General features: G+C 44.5%; 1 long non-coding RNA gene across 1 annotated transcript; it reads right to left on the bottom strand.

The window, feature by feature from the left end:
• Positions 1 to 5,665: 5,665 nt before the first annotated feature.
• On the bottom strand, positions 5,666 to 13,227 carry LOC309872504. Its single transcript, XR_014315916.1, has 3 exons — positions 13,087 to 13,227; positions 12,727 to 12,908; positions 5,666 to 5,813 (listed from the first exon to the last, which is right to left on the bottom strand). It is a non-coding gene; the product is annotated as an uncharacterized lncRNA (long non-coding RNA).
• Positions 13,228 to 13,441: the final 214 nt, after the last annotated feature.

The following is a 13,441-nucleotide window of genomic DNA, read 5'->3' as shown; positions in this document are numbered from 1 at the left end:
ATACATACGTGTGTTTGTGTAAGAAGAGAAAATGTATGCAAAATTATGTGACAAATTTTCTTTTTTAAGGTTTTATGTATTTGAGAGAGAGAGAGAGAGAGCATGAGTGGGAGGGAGAAGGAGAGAGAATCTGAAGCAGACTCCACACTGAGCACAGAGCCAGATGTAGGGCTCCATTCCACCACCATGAGATCACAACCTGAGCCAAAACCAAGAGTCGAACTCTTAGCTGACTGAACCACCCAGGCACCCCACAGAGTGTTAATAATGTACCTCTGGGGGCACTAGGATGGAAGGGAGACTCACTTACTATTATTATTTTTTAAACTTTGTGAAGTTTGCATTTTTATACCAATACCATGTATTACTTTTTAAGTAATTAAAAAAAAAAAAAAAACCAACAGTTTAAAACCACCACCACCACCACAATGACTGCAGTTCAGTGTGAAAACTGACAGCTCCTAGGTACTGTCGTTGAGATGAACCAGCCACTGACCCACTTTGAGCTGACAGAAGGCTCGGCTTCAAGAAGGTAGAGCCAGAACCTTCAAAGAGGCACTTTGTGGGGAATCTGGTCCAAGAAAATTCATCCTCAACCAGGTTTAATTATGTCTCCCAATTTGCCTTTTGTAACTATTCTGGGACTGATATTCAGCTGGGCCATGCTGGCATGGGCATATCAATTATTTATAGCTCATGTCCATTCTCACAGGGCCAGTCCCCTTTCTGATTTCTTTGTGTCCATGATGGACCAGTTGTTAAATATTTAAAATATCATCTCTGACTTATCCCATTGAACACGGCTTTTCCTAGCTTTTCTAGTGACTTCAGCCATCTGAATATATCCTCAAATCCTGGTTTCTAACCTTATCTCTTGATAGCAAATATCTAGGACATATTTGGTAGCAGATAATAGAATATCAACTAAAATAGCTTCAACAATATAGAGTCAATTATTTCATATAACAAATCTGGTAGTGGGCAGTTTCAGGGTGAATTTGCTGGCTTAGTAATGTCATTGAAGATCTGAAGTCTTTTCATCTTTTTTTTCTGCCATCTCTGCAATTTGGCCATGTCTTTGTCATGGTCACAGGATGGCTGCTGTAACACCGAATATTATCTTCATAGGACAGCATCCTAACATGCAGGCTAAAGACAAGGCCATAGGGGGGCTTTTCCCTTTTTGATTCTCTCTCTTTCTTATTTATTGTTTAAGTAGGCTCCATGCCCAGTGTGGAGCCCAACACAGGGCTTGTGCTTACAACCCTGAGACTGGGACCTGAACTGAGATCAATAGTCATATGCTTAATGGAGTGAGCCACTCAGGCTCCCCTCCTTATTTTTTTTTTTTAAAGATTTTACTTATTTGTCAGAGAGAGAGAGCGCGCACACAGGCACAAGCAGGCAGAGGCGGAGAGAGAAGCAGGCTCCCTGCTGAGCAGGGAGCAGGATGTGGGACTCAATCCCAGGACCCTGGGATCATGACCTGAGCTGAAGGCAGCGGCTTAACCCACTGAGCCACCCAGGTGTCCCCCCTCCTTGTTATTTATTTTTTTTTAAAGATTTTATTTATTTATTTGACAGACAGAGATCACAAGTAGGCAGAGAGGCAGGCAGAGAGAGAGAGAGGAGGAAGCAGGCTCCCTGCTGAGCAGAGAGCCCAATTCGGGACTCGATCCCAGGACCCTGAGATCATGACCTGAGCCGAAGGCAGCGGCTTAACCCACTGAGCCACCCAGGTGCCCCCTCCTTGTTATTTTTAACCAAAGAGTAAAATCTTCCTTAACACTTAAGTTTTATTGGCCAGGATGCAATCATGTGCCTACCCTTACACCAACTACTGACAGAGGATGAGCTTTAGACCAATTATAGTTAATCTTCTTCAGCTGGGCATACTGACCTTGAATCAAATCAGTTTTCTATTAACAAGAGAGAAGAGGAAATGGTAGCTGAGTAGCAACCAGCAACGATTGCCACTCATAGCTCTTTATTTGGTGTTCTTTTTAATTTGGAATTCTGCCGACAGTCTGTTACTCCGTTTTCTTGTTTCAAAGTAATGTCTATGTGTTTCTTATTATAAAAGTAATGTATGCTGATTGCTCACTGGGGGGAGAATATAGAACACATGGAAGAAAATAAAAGTCACTATGTGTGTTTATGTATGGATATATATAGATTACCCCAAATTGGGATGTATTATATATAATTTAGTTTCATTTCCTATCTTTTTTCCTTAACATTTTATGATAAACTTGTTTCTTTTTCCCTTTTGGTCCCAGCCCTTCTCCAAGCATGCCCAAAGGAAGAGAAGAGAATCGTATCCTGAGTCTCCATGCAGTAATTAGTGAGCTAAAATTCTTTTTTGATTTGGAAAGGTCCTGACTTCCTAGCTCCTAACTGGTCTACATAGGGAGCCATACCATCATACTCTCCACCCAAGAGTTCCCTCTCAGACTCCCAGGACATTAGGACACCTAGATTGAGAAAGAAAGAGACAGACAGAGAAAGAGAGAAAATATACTCTATTCTTCTCCATCTGACTAAGGCTTGATACTAGGAGTGACCCCACACTTTTGAGGATCCTAACCTCACCTTTGCTGGTCTCAGCAGGACACCTCTATCTTCATACAACCAGTGGGTGAGGGCACCAACTGTTGTGAAAGGAATAAATACACCTAGTGTTGGTGTCAAGGAAAATCTCTATCTCCATAGAGCATTGCTTATACCTTTGTCCTGAGGGTCATTATGTTGTCAATAGGGAGGCATATATGGGAAAACCTCTCCTGGTGAGCTGGATTTTTGGGACCTCCAGTTGAGAAGCCATTTGTTCTTGAAAAAAGCTTCCTGATTGCTCACTATATCCACAGCACATTATTAACCTCAGGTGGCCTTACTTTAGGAAAACATTGTCTATGGTGGTGCTATGGAGTATCTATTATCACTATTTGTGGCTTACTTTGGTCTTAGTATCAGCAGAGATAAATGCCTGTTGTTAATAGAGCTTAGAGCTCCTATTTGAGGACAGACAGTTGGCCTCGAAGCCCAATGTGATGAGAAAAAAATGTATAAAGATGGTAAAAGAGATAATTTTTCTCAATTCTATCCACCCAGGCCATAAAACTTGAATGCTATCTTGTAGGTGGTAGAGAGCCATGAAAGTCTCTACTGAACTTTGTGAGGAATACATGGCCACAGGTGATAGACTGTATTTCCCAAAGATGGCCCCAACAATATCTTTCATCCCACATGCTCTTCTCCAATGTGACCTTGCTACTCCCTCATCAAGAAATGGGTCTAGGGGCACCTGGGTGGCTTAGTGGATTAAACCCTCTGACTTTGGCTCAGGTCATGATCTCAGGGTCCTGGGATCAAGCCCCACATCAGACTCTGCTCAGCAGGGAGCATGCGTCTCACCTCCACCCCCCACTGCCTGCCTGGATGCCTACTTGTGATCTTTCTCTGTCAAATAAATTAATAAAATCTTTTAAAAAAAAGAGGAGAGGTGGGTCTAATGGGGTCACCTCTCCTTGAATCTGGCTGGCCTTAGTGACTCCCATGTGAGGTTGCCAGGTTTAGCAAATAAAAACACAAGATGCCCAGTTAAATTTTAATTTCAGATAAACAGTGAATGAATATATATATATATATATATATATATATATATATATATATATTCAAACACTGCATGGGATAGATATCTATCTATCTATCTATCTATCTATCTATCCCATGCAGTGTTTGTATTTTATCCAGTACCCCTCTTCGCAGGTAACCAATAGAATATGACAGAAGAGTTAGGAAGGCTAGGTGAGAGGAAGCCTTGAAGCATCTGTCTTGGTCTCTTAGAACACTTGCGCAACTGATGCTGTCTCTTGGGACACACCCTCTTGGAAACCATGCTGTGAGAAGCCTGCACCTCAGGTAGATTCTCCACTCAAAGATCCCGCCTAGATGCCAGGCATGTGGGTAAAGACACTACCTCCAGAGCAGGCTTATCAACAGGACTGTCTATGATAATGGAAATGTTTTATGTCTGTATTGTCCAATATAGTAGCTGTTAGCCACATGTGTGTTCAATACAGTAGCCACTTGTAGGCTTAAAATGTGGGCAGTGGCACTGAGTATCTAAACTTAAATTTCTTAAAAAAGATTTTATTTATTTATTTGTCAGAGAGAAAGCACTAGCAGGGGGAGCAGCAGTCAGAGGGAGAAGCAGGCACCCTGCTGAACAAGGAGACTGACATGGGACTTGATCCCAGGAGATCATGACCTGAGCTGAAAGTAAGGCACTTAACCGACTGAACCACCCAGGCACCCCAAATTTTGAATTTTATTTTATTTTAATTAATTTAAATATACACCTAAATAACCACATATGGCTACTGTTTGGATACTGTAGTTGTAAATGATTTTGGTACCTAGCCCTTGGGGTCACCCTTACTTGTTTGAGTCTTTCTTGTTGAGGCCCCAGGTCTTTGGGTGCAGAACAAAGACACCTCAACAGTGCTCTGTCCAAATCCCAACCTACAGAATCCAGGGCATTAATAAAAAGGTTGTTTTATGTTGCCAAGTTTGGGGTGGTTTATTTTGCATCAGTGGATTATTAGAATGAAGTGAAATGTACTAAGAAAGCCTATCTAGAGGAGAGTTCCAAATCTGAAGGCCCCAGGGCCAGGAAGGAAGCAAATGAAGAGAACAGCCCCAGGTGATTTTAGCCAAGACCCATGAAAAGGGCAATGATCCGTAATCTAGATTATCGGTGTTCTCCAGTTCCTGGTGTCCCAGAAAGGCCTTGGGCCTGGAGGGTAAAGATTTCCACTGCCCAGACTCAATTTACAAGGGGGGAAGTTTCAAGTCACTTTTGACTTTGGATCCCAATTTCTTACCCTATGAAGTAGGGTTAAAATGACCTACATACACAGGCTGGCTTAGCATGTTTTTGGAAGATCCGAGGAGCCTATGAAATGAGGGTCCAGGGTTTGCTCTTCACACTGGAATCCATCCCACAGATACCTGCTCTCTCCTCTGCTCCCTAACAGCTTTGCAAACCAACTACAGCAGCACACGTTTTCCTTACTGGAGCTCTGTGGTCTTAGCAACGAATCTTGTTAAACACACATTTGTCTTAAATTGACTTGCTCAGGAAAAGTGCCATCTGCCCCAGAAAAATCAAAATTTGAGGGCACAGTTTAGATGAAACCTCACCGTTGAAAGAAACCTCATGATTTTTCTAGATATCTTGAGGGGGGGCTCCGTTTTAATGGGGGCTTTTGGCTCTGAATTGCACACTTTGCTAAACCTGGTTTTTGATGATGATCATCCAAATGGACCTGGGGTGCAAGGCCCCCATGAGCCCATAAGGTCTCGCCTTAGAGCCCAGACATCTGAAGGCAGGTCTCAGTGTTCTCCCAGATGTAGGGGATGTCAAGGGAATTATTTGGAACTAAATTCTGGCCAACAAGGAGTAGTGAGCCTGGGTATGGGATCTAGGGAAGAGCATGTGGCATGTGTTTAGTCGGTGTGCACTAGACTTCAGGAAGGGAGATTTGAAGAAAGTTCGGGGGAACAATGGGCATGATCCCATGTCCTGAGTAGAAAGAGGGGAAACTTTAGCACGAGATAGCATGGGTTTGAATTCAGGCTCTGCCACTTATGGGGTCAATAATTTCTGAGACTCAGTTATTTTATCTGTGAAAGCTGGCTTAGGAGGGGAGCTTCAGAAAATGGCACAGACAACTTTGCAGCAAGTTCTCTAGGCGCCGAATGGAAGAGCAGGTTAGACATCAAACAGGGATGTGCTCCCACTTTTCTACCTGCAAATAAGCAAAGAGAAAAATGAGTAGAAGAGCCTATGTGGGAGCTTAGATCCCCTCATATTTCCCAGTGACAGGGAAGTTGCCCAAGCTTGTGGGGGGTACTTGAACAGTTTCTCCATAACTTAAAAATCCAGCAGCCCTCCCTCTTGAAATTTACCTTAGGGCAAATGAGATTAAGTATATCAAGAGGTAGATTCAGCATGCTGTTAATAAAGAGTAACAACTGGCAACAGCCTAAATATTGAGTAATGAGAGATGGCTCAATAATTATTATAACCCATCACAGCCTGTATGTAGTATAAAAGTAGACACCGTAGGTCTATGTATATTGCCATGGACAGATACTCAAAAAACGTTATGTGACAAATGCATGTTAACAAATAGTGAAATAGTATAGTCTCCCCCTTTGTAAAAATTTAATTTCATTTTATTTAAATTCAGTTAATTAACATATAGTATATTACTAGTTTTAGCGGTAGAGTTCGGTGATTCGTCAGTTGCATATAACACTCAGTGCCCATTACATCACGTGTCTGCCTTTATGTCCATCACCCAGTTAGCCCATCTTCCCATCCACTTCCAGTGACCCTCAGTTTATTTCCTAGAGTTCAGTGTCTCTTAGGGTTTGTTGCCCTCTCTGATTTTGTCTTATTTTATTTTTCCCTCCCTTCCCCTATGATCCTGTTTTGTTTCTTAAATTCCACACATGAGTGAGATCATATGATAATTGTCTTTCCTAATTGACTTATTTCGTTTAGCCTAATACCTTCTAGTTCCATCCACCTCATTGCAAATAGTAAGGTATCATTTTTGATGGCTAAGTAGTATTCCAGTGTGGTGTGTGTGTACCACATCTTCTCTATCCATTCATCTGTCGTTGGACATCTGCATATAGTTTGGCATAATCTCCCTTTTTAAAGAGCATAGTATTTATATAACACAGACCTGGAAAGATCTCTATCTAAATGTTAAGTGCCTGTGATTGGTTGGTTAATTGGATGTGACTGAAATAGAATTCATATAACATAAACTTCACCATTTTAAAGTATACAGTTCAGTAGCTTTTAGCATATTCAGAATCATGCACAATCTTCACCACCTAATTCCACAATATTTTCCTCACCTGAATGTTTCATCATCCATTTCCATTAGTGGTCACTCTTCTCCCCAGTCCTTGGCAACCACTAATATTTTCTGTCTCTATGGATTTGCATATCCTAGACATTTCATATAAATGAAATCTTACAGTATGTGGCCTTTTGTGTCTGCCTTCATTTAGCATAATATCTTGAAGATTCACCCTTATTATAGCACTGGTCAGTGCTTTCCTCCTTTTCACTGCTGAATATTATATGGTAATATTTCATATGCCACATATTATTTCCATTCATGAGTTCCTGGACATGGGGGTCAAGTCCCTTTTTTTGGCTATCGTGAAGAATGCTGCTATGAACATTCGAAGACAAATTTTGTGTAACATAATTTTTCAGTTCTTTTGGGGGATATGCTTAGGAGTTGTACTGCTACATCATATGATGATTCTGTCTTTAACTTTATAAGTAATGACCAAATTGTTTTCCATGGCAGTCGCACCAATTCACATTCCCATCAGGAATATGGGTTTCCAATTTCTCGACATCCTCATCCTCGCCAGCACTTGTTTTTGTTTTTGCTTTTGTTTTTTAAGCCATTTTAATTGGTGTGAAGTTGTAGCTCACCGTGGCTTTGAATTGCATTTCTCTAATAACCAGTGATGTTGAGTGTCTTTTCTTGTGCTTATTGGTATCTTCTTCAGAAAAATGTCTGTTCGAATCCTTTACCATTGGTGGGATTTAGGTTGTTTTCTTTCTGTTTTTCCACATTTCTGATTTATAGGCAATGACGACTTTCTTGTGTAATAATGAATGAAAGCCTCAGGATAAAGTCTGATGTGGCCGCACAGTGGCCTTTACCCTTGAAGGCAGAGTGACTAGTTTGGGCCTAGGCATCCTGGCAGGAGTCCTCACTTAGTCAGGGGTGACTCTCCTGGGGGAGCAGAGGCCCCTCTGGCCCTGGCTAAGGGGCATGTTATCAGGAGGAAAATACACTCATCAGAGAGGTGGGTCCTGATTATAGAGAGATGCACTAATATTTGAAATACCCTAATTATGAATAACAGTCCAGAGGTGATTATTCAGCTGTTTAAAAATGCTATAAAAATCTATAGCAGGGGCGCCTGGGTGGCTCAGTGGGCTAAAGCCTCTGCCTTCAGCTCAGGTCATGATCTCAGGGTCCTGGGATCAAGCCCAGAGTTGGGCTCTCTGCTCAGCAGGGAGCCTGCTTCCGCCTCTCTCTCTTCCTGCCTCTCTGCCTACTTGTGTCAAATAAATAAAATATTTAAAAATAATTAAATAAAAATTAAAAATGTGCATTTCATTTGGTGTAAATTACACCCAAAAAAGTTACTTTTTATTTTTTTATTTTATTTTTTTTAAAGATTTTATTTATTTATTTGACAGAGAGAGATCACAAGTAGGCAGAGAGGCAGGCAGAGAGAGAGAGGAGGAAGCAGGCTCCCTGCTGAGCAGAGAGCCCGATGCGGGACTCGATCCCAGGACCCTGAGATCATGACCTGAGCCGAAGGCAGCGGCTTAACCCACTGAGCCACCCAGGCGCCCAAAAAAGTTACTTTTTAAAAGAAATGGCAGAAGAAGAATAGAAAGAAGGAGAAGGAGTAGGAGGGAAGAAGGAGAAGAAAGAAAAGAAAGGGCGGGGCGGGTGGATGAGGAGCGGGAGGAAGACAGTTAACACTCAGAAGTGATGATATTCCCATCAAGCCATCATCTACTCTGTGCCTGTCACTGTTAAGTGCTGGGGCAGGAATATAAAAGTTCAAGACCTGTCTCCTGTCTATCGGAGCTTATGGAGAAGGGAAATTTTCTTCAAGATTACCCAAAGTGTGAGGAATGACAAAGCAAATCTCATCTGGTCCTGCCCACTGGGATTGGAAGGAAAGAGTCTGTGGTTTGTTAGGGTTCAGTCCTTCCTCTCCCACATGACCCCACAACCCTCCTCACCCTCCCATCCCCCGCAGGACTCCAGGTGCACAGGCTTGGGAAGAGCCATTTCTAATGCTGCGTGGGCTGGTCTCCCAGTGCCCTTAGTCCCCAGCCCGGTGATCTCTCCAGGCTGTGACTCCTGTTCTTTCAAAGGACACGGCTTTGCGGGGCTACTCAGGTCACCAGTCTGGTGCCTCTGTCTTTCACCCTCAAGGCACCTCTACTCCTGAGATGCAGATCCCCGTGCATCATGGGACCTGTGAAGCCCCCTTCCTTTCCTGTACCAGGGGGAGCTCCCCCTCTCTGGATGCTTCTAAGCCTTCCCACCAGCCCTTTTATCTACTTGATAAAAATAATACAGGCTTGCCCCTCTGAGACAGGGAGACCTAAGCCCATAGGAGTAAGCCCTGCTGATCCATTAGAAGGAAAAGGGATACTTTATTTCTTATGATGAACCTATAGCCCAGAAAACAAGGGATAGGTGAGTTTCTCAGCCTGGTTTTTCTATCATACTGCTGTGGAGGACCTCTTCTAAAACAAAAAGGAGAGAAAGAGAGAAGGTACTGGATGTCTGGAGGGGTGAAGGGCCCCAGAGCATGGTCAGTGCATATCAGTGAAGGGGGTGGCTTTGTGAGGGTAGGGCCGGTGGGAGGCAGCCTGAGCTCCAGAAACTGAAGCCACCTCAGTGTCCTGGCACTGTGCCTGGCCCAAGGCCAGCATCTTGCTGCCTGACATGTGTGTGGTGACAGGAGAAAGGCAATGGGGTTGGGTGACTGAGTAGATGGCTTTGGGAAGGTGAGTCCATGGGAATCCCAGCTTGGATTTGGGGGAAGCATTTGGGGGAAGAGGCAGTAGCAATGAATCAAGAAGGTGGCCCGTGATTCAGAATCAGATGAGGGAAGGCACCAACTGAACGGGAAGGGGAAGCAGGTGTACTCCTTGTTGTATGTAACCTGCCCGCCCCCAGGATTTGTAACAAATGCTTGGCCTCTATTTCTTGGTTCTCCTGGGAGCCAGATGTATAATAATTTGGGTACATTTTAACCTGAAAATGCAAACACATCCTTCCAGCTGCATCCTCCTTTTCCTTCCAGGGCCAGAATAGTGTAGGGGGAGAGCTTGGTTCAGAAATCAAATAGAAAGTGCTTTTGTTTCTGTTTTTGTTTTGTTTCAGAGCCAAGTCCTCATCTCTAAAAAGAAAACGTAAATGTGCTCTAAGTCCTGCTTAATAATTCAGGCACCAAATTGAGCCAACTAGAAGCTAAAATGAATGATTAGATATACCCACACTCTTCCCTTTTTATCAGCTCGTAAATGTCCTCCTTGGCCCCTGGTTGGAGAGAAGCAGTCATTAACTAATGGAGCTGGACCATTCATTCATTCAATACAATTTTCATGATTTCTTGCCATATACCAGGCAGATACAACTACCAGCTGAGGATACACATTGGAACAAGGCAAATGTCCCTATACCTCAGGGACCTTAGGATCTTTGCCATCATTCTCAAACTTTAATGTGCTCCGGATTCCCCTAGATGGCTGAAAACACAGATTGCTAGGCCCTATCCCTGGAGTTTCCAATTCAGTAGATCTGGGGTGGCCTAAGCATTTGCATTTCTAATAAGTTCCCATGTGATTTTGATGCTGCTGGTCCTGGGACCACCCTTTGAAAAACTACTGGTCTAGTCAATCATTTCACCCAACTACTATTTTTAAAAATGTATTTCTTGGTGGGGGGGCAAAGGGAGAGAGGATCTTTACGCAGACTCCCTGCTGAGTGGGGAGCCCTACTTGGGGCTTGATCACTTGACCCATGAGATAATGACCTGAGCCAAAACCAAGAGTCAGATGCCGCCCAGGCAACTTTCACCCAAATATTTTTACCTCTTGGCACAACATGGCTTATTTGGGGAAACTGGAGGAAATTTGGAACCCCAGACAATCAGCCCGAGGTTACCAACCTAAGAGCTGTGGCCCTTCCAGGCCCCACAGAGCAAAGGACATCAATGTGTTAGGCCACACTGATGTCCAGAGGTACCAGCCAAATGTCTTGGCACCCACGCTGAGGTAGGAGGACTAGCAGTTTTGAGAGATCTTCTGTTGACTTCTCTTAGGAAATGAAGGTCTCATTTTACCATTACCCCAGCGCAAGCCCAGAGCTCTGGGTGGCCAAGTCTGGGATAGGATGCAAGGTAGTCTTCCTTAATTCCTTCCTTCCCTCCCCTGGGAACCTCTGCTGATTTCCTGTCACATTCTTGACAATCCAGGAGAGCTCCTTTCTCTTCCATCCTCACAGGCAGGGCAGGCCAGCGAGATGCCATTTTGGCCCTTGTGATCTTTTCCACATGAGTGGACATAGGAGTGTCAGATGGAACTCTGTGGGGCCCTGCTGCCCCTGAGGCTACTATACCTGCCTGGAGTAAGGGCAAGGAACCAGGGTGAGGGTAGATGACAGCAAACCTTCACACCAGGAGCTTTTAAAATGCGTCCAAGGAGGGGGCACTCGCATGGCTCAGTTGGTTAAGCATCCAACTGGTGATTTTGGCTTAGGTCCTGATCTCATGTGTCCTGAGATTGAACTCTGTGTCCGACTCCCTGCTCAGGTGGAAAGTCTGGAGTGTCTCCCTCTGCCCCTCCCTGCCTTGCACATGCTCTCTCTCTCAAATAAATAAATAAATCTTAAAAAAAAAAAAAAAGTAAAATGCATCCAAGGAGGAGGACATGCTGGTCAGAGCAACATCTGGCCTGAGAGTGGATGCAGAGCCCATACCTCAAATGGCAAATCATCTTGTGAATCAAAATCTGTCAAAATTATTTATTTCCTGACAGCTTTATTGAAATATAACTCATATCTATCTAAATTCACCCATCTAAAGTATACAAGAGATGGGTGCCTGACTGGCTCAGTTGAAAGAGCACGTGACTCTTGATTTTGGGATCATGAATTCGAGCCCCATGTTGGTTGTAAAGATTGTTTAAATAAGTAAATTCAAACTTAAAAAAAAAAAAAGCATATAGTTCAATGGTTTTTAGTATAGTCAGAGTTGTACAACCATCTTCCCAATCAATTTCCTAATATTTTCATCCAAAAATGAAACCCTGTACCCTTTAGACCCTCAACTCCCCCAACCCTTCTCCAACCCTAGGCAACTACCAGCCTACTTTCTGTCTTTATAGATCTGCCTATTCTGGACATTTCATAACAATGGAATCACATTAGAAGTGGTCTTGTGTGATAGGCTTCAAAATTACCTCTTACCAGGGGAATATGACAATCTACATTTTGGATTCAAAATGTAATGAGCAGAAACCCGAGTTAGAGAGAGATAACTTAGAAGTCATTGCTTAACCTTGGAGCCTGCATTGCCTCAGGCTGCCAATTCCTACCTCCCAAGGCTGTGGTCTGGATATGAAGGCCTGGCCCAGGCCTGGCCCCCAGCTGCTCAGCAGAGAGGGACCTCTCTAGTGAGGAGGAGGCCAGGTGATATAAGACCAACTGTAGAGCAGCCTCAGATAAAGTAATCTTATGAATTAGTGGTCTGCTGTGGCTTTCAAAAAGTTAAATCTTAAACTAAGTTATGTAAGAGGTATTTTCCCTGCCTCCCACCCAGGAGGTTCTGTCTGGGTGCCAAAGTCAGCAAAGCTGGGCTCTAGGCTCTTTCTTGTAGCAGAGGCCCAGAAATGTTCAGTCCCCTTGAGGTAGCTCCTGCTGCCCAAGAGAGAGGAGATGCTCTGGGGACCCCTGTCTCCTCTACATTCCCACATTTCTGCTGACTGTTGCCCAGGCCTCTTCTGATTCCTCTGTAGGCCTGAGTTGCCGTCTACCAGGCCTCTGCTGGCAACTCTGCGTGCCAAGGCAGAAGGCTTCTTACCTGTTCCACGGAGCTGTTTGTTTTTGTTGTTGCTACAGCAACAGCTTTGTTTCGGCTCCCTGTGAAGAATTCCACCAGCCAGGGATCCTCTCCTTCTGCTCTGTTCAGACCCCTGCTTGTCCCCAGTATGGTGGGGGGCCCAGAACCCAGGTCAGCAACTGACCCTCCGCCCCAGCCTGTGTCTGGGGTAGAAACACTTTCAATGGCTACTTTTCCTGGCTCAGCCCTTAATAGGAACGCAAGGAACCCACCCCCGCCCCCTCCTTCTGTGGCCTTCCCTAGAGGGTATGAGGTCCCACGGGGATCCTTCTCAGCTAGGCCCACACTTTCAGGCCCCAGGACCATCGCCACCCCCCCCACCCCCATCACATCAGGAGTCTGGGGCTCTCCTGACAGTTGCAGAACAGAGTCTGGAGTCTCAAGTGAGAGGAGGGACTGGAGGCCTGCCCTGTGCCTCGCAGGTATATAGCAGTGAGCTCAGGTCTGGGAATTGAGGAGGCTGGGGGGTGGAGGGGGGTGAGTTGAAGGGGAGCCTGAGGAGGAGAGGAAGAGGGGTGAGTCATGAGAACTTCCCTTCCTTGAACTGCATCCAGTGAGGTGTGACTCCAGCATCCCTAGGGGTTGGGCCAGGAGTGAGTGGCCGCCAGAGAACAGCAACCAGAGCTGTGGGACAGCATCCTAGGGGCGGGTCTGGAAAGCAGGCTGAAACCAGGGC

The sequence above is a fragment of the Mustela nivalis genome (genome assembly GCF_964662115.1).
Source record: "Mustela nivalis genome assembly, chromosome: 8".
Classification (NCBI taxonomy): Eukaryota; Metazoa; Chordata; class Mammalia; order Carnivora; family Mustelidae; genus Mustela; species Mustela nivalis.
The sequence above is the reverse complement of the archived record's forward strand: the minus strand, read 5'-3'. Positions and strand labels throughout refer to the sequence as shown.